Here is a 13,887-nt window from a genome sequence, read left to right as displayed (position 1 = left end):
TTTTTTTTGGATTGAGTGACCCAATGAAAACTTGATAAATTAAAAAGATAAACAAACATTGATAACTAACTCAAAGGAGAGTAGGTGGGCAATTAGTTGAGAGCTTAATTGGAGAAAAGTTAATTAGATACTCAAATTAAAGTTAGTAACTTTTTATAAAACCTGAGAAATTTGAAGCGTGGTTAGGCCTAAATGAAATTTGACAAAAGATAAAAAAAGTCGACAATTGAAAACCTTAAGTTGAATGGAATTTTGTAATTAGTTGTTAACATGATTGGAGAAAAGTTGACAAATCACTCTAATTAAGATTGATAATTTTCAAAAAGAATTGGTACATTGAAGACAATGAACAAATTGTAGATGATAAAAGAAGTTGATAAATTGAAAAATAAATAAATAAAATTTGGTAAATAACTTAAATGAGAGTCAGTAACTCAATAATAGATGAAAATTCAATGGGAGAAAATTTGGTGATGTGTCCCGCTAATTCAAGTCGGTAATCACTAATTCTAGGGATCGCTAACGAAGGCAAATAAAAGTTGACAGCATAATATAAAAGTACTAAATTCAAAAAGGAAAAATCAAACGCCCCTAAAATAAAAGGACGTAGATCAAAACTTAACTCCACTGCAACTGCAAAAACACCCTTAATTTATTGGCCACAAGTAGCAGGAACCCATGAACTGTATACAGGTCCTGCAAACAGGTGTAGTCATCTCAGCCGTCGCCAAGATAGCACGAAATTGCACGAGAAAAAGGATTCAGAGACTGTTGGCTCAAAAGCAATGCGAACGACCTTTACAGTTTTCAATAATGGAGGGCACGTCAAGCTTCGCCGATCAGAAACACCGGCAAGCTAAGCTGCTGTTTACGGTGCAGTCTCTGGATAGGGCTGCATGCATGTTTTTTTACTTTCAAATCTGCTGCTAAATGCTACGACCATGTACGTACACCATAATTATCTGTGTGCGTGACAAGTCTATTCCAACCCCAGCACCATATTGCTCCAGCATTTTCGAACTGTCTATTTTAGCTCCGGCACTCCTTCAGTCGTTTCGCAGAGAGAGAGTGAGAGAGAGATTGTAATATTCTCTGTTCTTTTCCTATGCATTCTTTTTTGTGGGGTTGATGGTTACTGTTGATAGAATGTGTGGCCATTTTGTTGTCTCCAAGTAGTAGCTAGATTTTTCAATTTTTTTTTCTTCCGGGTTGTTTTAAATTTTAAATAGTGTGTAGGGTACGTACCCTACCAAAGTCACAGCAAGCAAACCCTAGCTAGGTGAAGGAATAAGAATAAGAATAGAAAAAGCAGTATCTATCCACCTTCATTCACTGCAGTATCTGGAGTTTGTAAGGTGACAAGCCTTTGTCCAATGTCCATCAATTACCAGTCCAGTGTTAAGCTTTTGTCCATCAATTATTCACTGCGTCGTCTGGACATATTCACGACATATACTCGGTCACCATAACCAAATAAATAAATAAATAAATACAAGAGGACCAGAACGAATCCAAGCTGTTAAAATTTTGTACATTTGATACTGAGACGTGACAGAATGCAGCACACCCAAGTCCAAGAATTTGAAGTTAGTTTGGGTCCGCCCCCTGATTCCAGAGTCCTATCAACATTCATGTTCTTCAAACTCGCCATTTTGTGAAACTCGCTTAGCTTGGGAGCCCTCCGAAATTACGAGCTAAGCTTAACAAAAACCAAGCAGGAAATATCATACTACATGGATAGACAAGATAACCTATCAAGAAACATATCCCATGCGCCAACGATTCCAATAGTTCTGGAACATAAGCGCTACTGCCAGTCCTTTCTTCTTCTTCTTTCATTTGTTTGACATAGAGCCTAAATGCTATGTAAAAAGTGATTGAAACCACCCCGGAGCCTATGCTTATTCAAGGTAAACAGATTAACTGTCCTAGATTACTAGTATTGTGTTTGGCATTACATATATTGCATCGTAAAACTTATGACAACTTTCAATTAGGGATACCTTTTTGTTAACACTGGAAGGTTAGTTATACTGCTCTAGGGATAATTTTCCCTTCTTTTTTTGTCTGACCATATGACCGATTCTATAACGGCTTTTTTTTTTAAGTATAAATCTCCAGGCCTTAGTGAATTAACTGATACCTTAGATTATACGCATTCTTATTCTGCATGGGTGGGATTGAAATGCTTCTTTGACTCCACCTATCACGGGGCTGTTGTCACTGGATGCAAGTGACCTGCCTAAATTTGTCTTCTTTTACAATCCTATGGTTATGCAGATCAAATGGGTTTGCTCCACGGGCTATATGGCAACTGTTTAAGAAATGGATCAGAAAAATCTTGAAATTCCTCTTGTTTCACCAAGGAAGTTGTTCAAACACTTCCATGAGTGTCCATAGTCTGTGTCTTTAAATGACGTCCATAGTGACTAATAACTCATTTGGTTAATGGCTTGTGCTAGCTAGCTAATTGTTAATTGGTCTTCTTCTTTTTTCAAATGAGAGAGAGGGAGAGAGAGAGAGAGAGGCTGTCGATAGTGGACATAGGGATTGGCGACCAAAGAGAGAGGGGTTGGGCAGCAATGATGAGATAGATTTGTCATGGTTTTGGCATTCAGTAGAGATAAGAAGAAAAGGGTGAAGTGAGAAAGGAAAAGAACATACTTTTATTGCCTTTTCTTTTCTCTGTTTCTTTCGCTTTAATCGGTCTCTTAAATTTCAGTATCAATAAAAAAAAAAACTTCCATCCCAACCCCAACTTTTTCTTTTTACTCCACCTTTTACTGTCCATTGATGTGTCTACAACACAGTTCTTGAACCTTGGGAGGATTTCTAGGGGAATAAACCTACACCACCCATCCCTCCCTTTTTTCTCCACTATGCATTTCTATCGGCACGTACAAATTCTCATATTTCTTGAAAGAATTGAGAGAGGATAATGATGACAAGGATATAAAAAGAGCAGTTGCCCTCGTAGAGATTTCTCGTCAACACATGGAAATTGCCCATGACTTTAACTAATGTCAAACTTTAATAGATGCCGACTCATATATGATAGGTCCCAACTCAGTGTATATGTACAAAAATAGTTCGTAAAGAGAGGGAAAAATCCGTCAATATATCCAGTTGGATCCACCTTCACTCAAGAGCTAAAGTCAGTAAGTTATGAGTTAATTATAATATATTAATCACTCAACAACACATCAATTTTTCGATTTGGAATTCTTTTAACACAATTCATAGGTGCATCTCAACACGAAGTTTCCCTCCAAAAGATCAAACACTTTCGATATTATTCATCCGTCTATCTATACACATTGAGCGTCTATGATACTCTTGATAAGCACGTGTGGTGCGGTGTAAAAATAATGGGAAGTTCCTAAGGCTTATCTGCGATTATGCATGGTGCATCAAAAGCAACTCCCATTTCGGGAACGTCACCTGCACGCTCTCAAAGTGCGAGTGACTGGGGAGCTTCCCGAGGCAAAAAAAAGAGCGTAGGGAATAATAGTATGTGAGAGGGAGGGAAAAAAGTGAGATGAGAAAGAAAAAGGTCGGGGAGACGAGGAAAACATATCATATGATGTCTCTGCCAACGTTTATCGTATAAAGTCGCACGCTCTCCTTTTCACACCCCTCTCACACCGTATGAGACTGGATTTTGTGACTCAAGACCAAGATCAACATGCATGAGTAATCTCGCAGACTTGAGAGCCATAAGATTTATGGATCTTATGATTTCTAGCTCTTCCTACTTGATAACCAAAGGCATTCCAAGCTAGCTTGTACCAAATACAACCCAAGGATTTTCCTTTAAAAGGAGTTGACAACCAGTCCAAATCTTCTTACCACAAACCACTGGAAAAATTTGCATAACTAAGGATAGATGACCATATAGCTCTAGAGAGAGATCAGTCCATGAGCAGATGTTCCCTAGTTTCATTTGCATCACCACAAAGACAGCAGAGTGGATGAACATTAAGCTGCCAGGATACCATTTTGTCCTTGAAGCCAACTTTTTAAGAATGAACAACCACGAAATGAAAGACTGCTTAAGGATACTAGGAGGAAACCAGAGGAAGTGATGCCATTTCACTCCTGGTCCTTTTATTCCTCAGTACAGACCGAGCACTATTAACTTAGAAAAGTTTATCTCGAGCAGCATTCCAAATCGCTTTACCGTCCCTATTGCAAGAAAAGGGAATTCCATACAAAACAGCTTGAATGTGAACCAAAACATCAGATCTTGCTTTTGGCCACACCAAATCCACGTTAGCAATAACAGCAGCCACCTTAGCTTGACAAGGTAACCCGTTATCATGAATAGTCTCCTGCCATATTTATCGAGAAGTGGCCCATCAGGATGCCAATAGTCGTGCCAAGAGAAAAGTATTCATGCCATTGCCAATGATGTCCTCAATCAAAGGCCTAGCAAACACTCTTATTTTTGTTGAATATTTCAATAATTTTCAAAATTTGAAAGCCATTACTCTGTAATGGTTTTGTAACGATTTTGACAACCATCAATTTGATGAAAAATGGCTTGATTTTTAAATATCACAGCTGGCTGATTTAATTTATCCGATCTTTCATTTGTTGATCATGTTCCTTCTATTATTCTGTACGGAGTAAAGAGGAAGGTATGTGTATCCTAGAAGAATAGCTGCTAAAGTCTATTGCACCAAGTCTCATGCTCCGAGGGGCGAAATTATCATTAAAGATGGTGTTTGCACGCCCGACATGGTTAATCTTATGTTCATTTACTCAAAAAATTTCCAACAATCTATAGGATAATCTTTATGGATTTCCAAGTAGAAACTGCCGCCGCTACCATCGTCGTGCCTTCGCCACCGCCACCGTTGTGCCACTACCGTTGCCGCTACCATGATGCCGTTACCTCCGCTGCTTCAGTTGTCTTGCCACCACTACTGCATATGTCCTATGATAACCATCTCCTAACATATCAAAGTTTGAAGTTTTTAATGGTAACAACTTCAAAAGGTGGCGATAAATTGTTTTCTCTATCCTAGACGAGCATAGTGTATCTTTCGCACTTATGGACGCTGTGACAATGCTGATTAAAGAATCAGTAGAATATAGCCGGAGAGAGAAGAAGCAAGAGGAAGAAGAAGAAGAGAAGAAGAGAGGAGGAAAAACAGATTGTGAATTTCAATAATGAGTTCTCTGTTTTTTTGTGTTACGTAAAACCCTACTCCTATCGTTATATTGACAAGAAATTGTACTTGACCATAATACCCTTATTTATGTTAAAAGAAATAAAACACAAAAATAAACCATATATCTTAAGAAACGTAACACTCCCCCTCAAGCTGGAGCATATAGGTCACCCATGCCCAGCTTGGAACAACCAACAACAAAGGCGGGACGAAACAATGCTTTAGTGAAGATATCAGCAAATTGATCTCTAGAGGCAATGTAAGGAGTAGCAATCAACTCCTGCTTCACAAAGATCACGAACAAAGTGGCAATCAACTTCTATATGCTTAGTTCGCTCATGAAAAACCGGATTTCCAGCAATATAAATAGCTGCCTGATTGTCACACATCATATCAATGGGTTGATTAATAAAAAATCCAAGCTCTTGAAGAAGGAATTTCAACCACAACAATTCAGCCACGGTATGTGCCATAGCACGATATTCAGCCTCCGCACTAGATCCGGCAATGGTAGTCTGTTTCTTGCTTCTCCAAGTAACCAAATTGCCACCAAGAAAGGTGCAATAACCAGTCGTAGACCGCCGATCACATGCTGACCCGGCCCAATCAGCATCAGAATAGCCAATTAGAGTAGAAGAACCGTTCGGTTTATAAATTAGTCCTTTACCAAGAGAGTTTTTAAGGTATCGAACAATTCGACAAACAGCATCCCAATGAGCCTTCTTGGGTGACTCCATAAACCGACTCACTACACCAACAGCAAAGGAAATATCGGGACGTGTAACAGTAAGATAAATTAGTTTCCCAACTAGACGTCGATATTGATGCTTATCTTCAATATCATCTCCATCATCAACTCCAAACTTCTGATTTGGATCCATAGGAGTATCAACCGGCTTGGAAGCTAGTGTACCAGTCTCACACAAAAGGTCAAGAACATACTTTCGCTTAGACAAATTAATACCTTTCTTACTTCGTAAAACTTCAATACCCAGAAAATACCTAAGAGCTCCCAAGTCTTTAATTTGAAACTACTGTTGAAGAAAAGACTTGACCTCGAAAATGCCGGTCACGTCACTACCAGAGACAATTATATCATCCACATACACAACAAGAATAACCACCCCCGACTCCTTCTTGCGAACAAAAACAGAATGATCAGAATAACACCGGTAGAACCCACACTTGGAAATCACTGAACTGAATTTTTCAAACCATGCCCTTGGAGATTGTTTCAACCCATAAATAGCCTTATGCAGCCGACATACTTTACTATGATTCGCCCCCTGAGCAACATATCCTGGAGGTTGCTCCATATATACTTCCTCGGACAAATCACCGTAAAGAAAAGCATTCTTCACATCCAATTGATATAATGGCCAATCAAAATTCACAACAAGGGAAATAATAACACGAACAGAATTAAGACGTGCCACGGGGGAAAATGTCTCAAAATAATCCACCCCATAGGTTTGAGTAAAACCTTTAGCAACAAGTCGGGCTTTAAGACCCTCAACCGAGCCATCCGGGTTGTACTTGATAGTGTACACCCACCGACACTTCACGACATCTTTCCCGGGTGGAAGATCAATCAAAGACCACGTTTGGCGAGACATAAGAGCTTCCATTTCCACATCCATAGCTCTCTTCCACTCAAGGCGCGATAAGGCCTCGGTGGTAGAACTAGGAATTGTGTGAGTATGTAATGATAGAGAAAAATTTTGTAATGGAGAAGGAAGATGTGAGAGAGAAACATAATGCTCGATAGGGTAAGCAAAAGAGGATTTTTGTGTACAAGAACGAGTACCTTTGCGAAGGGCAATTGGAAGATCGTCCGGATCGGGAGACAAGGAGGGAGATTGGATGGAGGGCATGGAAGAGCTGGAGACCGGTGGTGTCGTAGACTGTTTTCGCCACCGATACACCTGCAAGGGGGGAGACACAGGAGAAGGACTAACCGAGTCTAAAGGAATAAGCTGTGGAATAGGAGGATCGGCTATAATGTCGCTTGAAAACTCTTTACCCTCAACAGAATAGTATGGTGTGCCCTCGAAGAAAGTGACATCAGCACCGATATATTGGATACAAGTAATAGGATCATAACATTGATATCCCTTTTGAGTACGTGAATACCCGAGAAAAACACATTTAGTGGCACGAGGAGATAATTTATCAGCACCGGAACATAAATTATGGACAAAACAGACACACCCAAAGACATGTGGAGTAAGAGGGAACAACGGCTTGTCCGGGAACACAACACCGATTGGTGACCGATTATTAAGGACAGTAGAAGGCATACGATTTATGAGGTAACATGCAGTAAGGACAACATCACTCCAAAACAATTTTGGGACATTCATACAAATCAAGAGTGAATGAGCAACTTCTAGAAGATGACGGTACTTTCTCTCGGCCACACCATTCTGTTGAGGGGTATAAGTACAACTTGTTTGATGTATAATGCCAAAATTAGAACAAAACAAAGAAATTGACTTCTGTGAATATTCTAGAGCATTATCGGTTCGCAAAATTTTAAGGGATGAATTAAACCGATTAGTAATTTCACTATGAAATAACCGAAAAAAAGATAAAAATTCAAAACGGTCATGAAGCATATAGAGCCATGTTAGGCGAGAATAATCATCCACAAAAGTAACAAAGTACTTAAAACCATTTCTACTAGCAATACGTGAAGGTCCCCAAATGTCCGAATGAACAAGTTCAAGTAAAGTAGATGCACGAGAATCACTACGTCTAGGAAAAGAACTACGATGATGTTTCCCAAGTTCACAATCCTCACACTCAAGAGTAGAAACCGATTTACACTCGGGAATTATTTGTTGTAACTTAAATAAAGATAAATGTCCTAAACGGGAATGCCATAACATAGGGGTAGTAGAATTAGCCGCTAGACCATTGGCGTCAGCGAGAGAGACACCATCCGGATAGTAGAGTCCATCACGTTCATGCCCTCCACCAATCGTCTTCTTTGTCCGAAGGTCCCGAAAAGTGCAAGAAGAGGGGTAAAATGTAACAGAACAACCAAGGGCTTTAGTTAATTGACTAACAGATAACAAATTTAGAGGAAGTTGGAGAACATGTAAGACAGAGGACAAGGATAAGGAAGGTGTAAGAGAAATAGCCCCTGATCCAACCACCCGAGTAGAGGAACCATTAGCTAAAATTACTTGAGATACGTAACTAGAGTTGTGGTGGGAAGAGAATAATCCTTGCTTACCCGTCATATGACTAGAAGCTCCCGAATCAATGACCCAGGTGCTAGGGGACAAAGTAGAGAGAAAGGCCATGTTACCCGTACGTGCAAGAGTGGCAGTGGATGAGGAACTGGAAGCCTCTAGTTGCTGAACTTGCTTGATAAGTTGTGTAACCAGATCATCTCGAGCCGAAGACTCGGATAAACTACACTCGCTTGGGATAGATGGATTCGTGTCGCCGTAAGACACATTTCCAACACTCCCTTCAGACGCAACAACATTTGCAATAGCTAATCGCTGAGCCCACTCGGGCTTGCCGTGCTTGGCCCAACAAGTGTCAACCGTATGACCAGATTTTCTACAGTATGTACACCGACGGCTATCTGGATCATAACTCTGTCCACTACGTCCACCAACACGGCCACGACCTCCCAATAAACCACGGCCTCTATTAGAAAATCCACCACGACCACGACCACCACTAGGAGCCAAAAGTGCTGAGCTATCTCTAGATGATGTAGAAGATGGAGAGACAATGCGCCGAATCCGAAAAAATGCTTCATTCATAGAAGGAACTTGCTCTCCAGCAAGAAGTCGGCTCTTCACAGTCTGCAAGTCGGTATTTAGCCCAGATAGAAACTTAGCAACTTGAAATTCAGCTCTTTGTGTCTTTAGTCTCTCAAGATCGGTAGTGATGGGCTGATAAAGATTGAGTTCTTCCCACATACCTTTCAAAGCACTATAATACTCTCCAAGAGATTTGTCTCCTTGTTTAAAATTGAATATTTTCTCATACAATTCATAGACTCTAGACATATTTTTGTCTTGTGAGTAGCTCTCTCTAAGATCATCCCACACTCCCTTGGCAATTTTGTGAAACATGACATTAGCAGCAATGGCTGGTTCCATGCTATTCCATAACCATACTAAAAGTGTATCGTTCTCTCTCATCCAGTTACCATAGTCATTAGCATCTGCATTAGGAGGGTCTGTTGTAAGATACGTGAGTTTCCCTTTGGCATTAATATAGACCTTGACGGCTTGAGCCCATAACAAGTAATTGGAGGCCCCATTTAATTTAATGGTGGTAATCCGAACATTGACACTATCTGCAGAAGACTTCGCATCACTCATGGTGATAATCTCGATATAAATATATATCACGTACCAAGAAGATTGAAACTTCAGTGCAAGGAACAAAGCAGCCCTTGGTTCAACATAATTAATACCGACGTATGATCAAACGCAATTGGCTCCATCGATTTCACAAACAAGGAAAAGAAAAGGGTGCTGAAATTGATATACCGGATGCTAAAATCTCAAGTTGCATAATCAATGAACCGATCCTTGATTCCGCCGATCGGTAAGTATTGTAATCCATAGCCACAACCAGATTCCGGTAGATCCGATGTCTCCTAGTCTTATACGTATCGAGATTAGGAGAGAGAACAAGTAGAACTTACAGCTTTAGGTGGCTGCACACCGTAGAAGGAAAAGGCTTATTTGGGGGACTCTCAAACCAGCGATAGGATGAAGGAATCACGTGATCGGATCTGCTCCGATACCATGTGACAATGCTGATTAAAGAATCAGTAGAATATAGCCGAGAGAGAAGAAGCAAGAGGAAGAAGAAGAAGAGAAGAAGAGAGGAGGAAAAACAGATCGTGAATTTCAATAATGAGTTCTCTGTTTTTCCGTGTTACGTAAAACCCTACTCCTATCGTTATATTGACAAGAAATTGTACTTGACCATAATACCCTTATTTATGTTAAAAGAAATAAAACACAGAAATAAACCCTATATCTTAAGAAACGTAATGTACGCCAAACCAACCGATAATAAGCTGCTATAACAATAGACACGTGCTAATAAGGTATGTAGACACATAATTATTCGTGTGCGTTCTAGCAAATTTGATGTCCACTATTCGTACAAAGAAGCAAAACAAATACATAACTCCAAAAACTAGGATTTCATTACTTGGGGTTTTAATTGCCCAAGCTTCTATTTACAAGCTTGTTGTTTACCAAATGGATGTTAAAATACCTTTCTAAATGGTGATTGAGAAGAAAAAATTTACATCGTGCAACCTAAGGGATGTATTCTTCTTGGCCGGAAAACAAAGTTTGTGAACTCCTTAAATCTATAGTTCGTGTAAAGCAAGCACCAAAATAATGGCATGAAAAATTTCAGCAAGTACTAGTCAATAACAGATTTTCCTTTATCGGAGAAGATAAATGTGTGTAAATAAAAATCATTGATAGCGAAGCTATTATTATTAGCTTATGTGTTAACGAAATGCTTATTTTTTTATATATGCATTGATGTTGTGAAAAAAATAGGTTTTTGACTTTTAAACTTGATATGAAGGACTTGGGAGAAACTAATGGTATGTGGGGTACTAAAATCATAGGAAGTGATAGTTACCTAATGCTTACCTGAGAGCATTATGTGGAAAGGCTACTTAAAAAAATATGAACACTTTTACGTCACACATGCGAGTACTCCTTATGATTCTAATACTCAACTAACAAAAATAGAGGAGATAGTGTGGCTTACTCTCAGTATGCTCAGATTATTGGGTGTCTAATGCATATAATGAACTACACTCGGTCTAACATAGATTATGTGTAGACTCAACATATATACACAAAATCATCATCGTGATCGTTGAAATTATTTGAGGACAGTAAATATGGGAGGAACCATAGACTATGGCATTTTATAAAGTGGATTTTTCACTATATTAGAAAGATACAATGGTGCTAACTGGATATCAAATTTAGATTAGACAAAATCCACTAGTGATTATGTGTTCTTCCTTGGTAGTGGTGTTGTAACTTTCAGCCAAACAAACAATAATTGCTAAATCCACCATAGAGTCAGAATTTGTAACACTAGAATTGGCTGGCAATGGGGCTAAGTGGTTAGAAAAAATTTAGCAGATATTTCTTTGAGAATGAAACCGACACCTTTTGTGTCCATGCAATGTGATTGCCAAGTGGCAATAGCCATTACATTGTGTAAAAATTTCAATGGTAAAAATAGATACATCTAATTGAGATATGATGTGGTAAAATAATCGCGTAAAGATGGAATTATGTCTATTGATTATGTGAAGTTAGAAGTGGATTTGGTTGATTCGACACTAAATCTTTGGAAAGAAAATTAGTTGTTGATACATTGAGAGGAATGAGATAAGCTAGATAAGAAATATGAAAAATGATGATAACTTAATCCATGTGATTGACGATCCCATGAATTAGATTCGTATGCGTAATAACAAATCACTTGTCGACTAATCCCAAAATCCAGCATTTGACTAATGATCTATATATGAAGTCAACTGGAGAGATTTTTTTTTTTTTTTTTTTTTTTTTACGATGCTTTCGTTTTAATTTTGCTGATTCAAAACATCGGTGGCAAAAAATCATGTAAGAATTAGGCGGTTTGGGCTTTCTGGGTGTGGGGCATGGATGTCAGGTTCAGTGTAGTTAGTGTTTTATCCTTTCAGTGCTTTGTAGAATTCATGTCAGGCAAAATGAAAACCAAATCATTCGGACTCCGAAAGATTGTGTCTTTCGATCCATAAAGACATCTTTGCGGGAATCTCCGTTAATTCCATAAAGCAAGCACCGATACTTTCCTTGCAAGAAGAGCAAACCAACGCTTCTCTTTCTTACCTCACTCTTTAAACCTTTGAGAAACAAGAAAAATTGTCTCCCCCACCCATTTGGCACCCGTCTTTCAAGAAATCGATAGCATCGTCTGATCTGAATTAATGTAGCTCAAGCGATGGTGGGGGAAACCCCACCAAGGATTCTTGCTGTCATACAAGGCGCTAATGGAGTGCTGCATTTTGCTTTAAAGATGGAAGAGAGAAATGATGAGCATGCCCCACCTCATCACACACTACTCACTGTTCTTCCCTTTTCTCTTAATCAAACATCGACATGATTGCATGATGCTTTCAATCACGAGAAGAGCCACTCATCATACTGGGATTTACTGCGAGTTATCATTCAGCACTTTTCTCTTTGTTGACGCATTTAACTAATTGGAATCCCGCTCAGAAGAACAGAGAAACCAGACGATTTGTGCGACTTTGACTGCATGCAGGATGATTTTTGCGGGCAGTGGTTAAGGAAGAGAAAACCCAGCTCCAAAAAAAAAAAAAAAAAAGTCCAACTCAACGAGACATATTTTCTCGATGGCTTTTTTGACCCACTATAAAGCGTCCTAGCCTGGAAACTTTTCTCTTCCATAATCCTCACACGCATCGCACGGCTACAGTTGCTCACATGCATTATTGAGGGTGGATGTCTTTGCATCATCCAGACCAGTGAACTGATATCAGCTAACAGAGAGCTTATTTGGCCAAGTGCGAACGTAGTTCTCGACCAGTTAAACAGTAAAAATCCGATGTTTTGCATGCTTTATTTGGCAAGTAATACGAGTCTTAAGTGGGTAGTTAGAGAACGGACGAGGTGTTTAAGACAAGAAAGTTATGAGTATGGTACTGCTACAGATCAGAGAGAGAGAGCCAATAATGCTATGGAGCATAGCAGACAGAGGGTTGCTTTTTGGGTACTTGGGGAATAAAATGCTGTCTCTCTACGAGGATTGGCGTGAGAGTTTCTCTCTCTTTAGATCAGACCAAATTGTCAATATTTACGCATAAACGACAAATGACAAACAAGAGGAAGATAATAAACAAAAAAAAATTAGGATGGGGAGTTTAGTTTGATCTCCTGTAATCTAATCTTTGCCTCTTTCCACCTTTTTCTCCTTTACTGCTTCTTTCTCGAATTTCTGATGGCTTTTTCTCTGTCCATTCAAAGGGTAATGTGGGAAATTTAAAAAAAAAAAAGATAAAATAAAAAGAGGAAGAGGAAGAAGAAGAAAGGACAAAGCTCTCTCAGAGAGTTTTGAACTGCCGACCCCACACAGGACCGCTTCTCTGCGTAACCCACGTTTCCGTAGCAATGGAAGGAAAAAGAAAAAAAAAACACCAAAATGAGATTTGTCGATCGCATGCATCGCCATTAACATATTACGTTCAATTCTGTCTGAATCTCAACTGAGATATTGCATGCATGCTGTGGATTAAAATCTTCTGTTTCAGCTTTTCCAATCACCACCAGATCATCTTGGAGTTGGATGAATCATGCCATTAAAGTTTCCTCCCCATCCGATGATACTTGTAAGTCCCCAGAAGCCAAAAATGATTATTATAAAAGCCGCTTTAGTCTTGATTATCACCCGAACAAGCAACTCCGATTTCTACTGAGATGTTAAAACTTAGACGGGCCTTGGCCTTGACAAAAGAATGATGGGGTACTACCACCACTGTCTGTGACCAGTTAAAAAAACAGGGGAGAGGAAAAAGCAAATAAGTGGGAAATAAAAAGGCTGAAAAGGTGTAGCGATCAGTGATCAGACGCAATAGAAAGAGAGCAACAAGGGGGCAGAAAATAAAGAATGTAAATAA

The sequence above is a fragment of the Rhodamnia argentea genome, chromosome 4 (assembly GCF_020921035.1).
Source record: "Rhodamnia argentea isolate NSW1041297 chromosome 4, ASM2092103v1, whole genome shotgun sequence".
Lineage (NCBI taxonomy): Eukaryota > Viridiplantae > Streptophyta > Magnoliopsida > Myrtales > Myrtaceae > Rhodamnia > Rhodamnia argentea.
The sequence above is the reverse complement of the archived record's forward strand: the minus strand, read 5'-3'. Positions refer to the sequence as shown.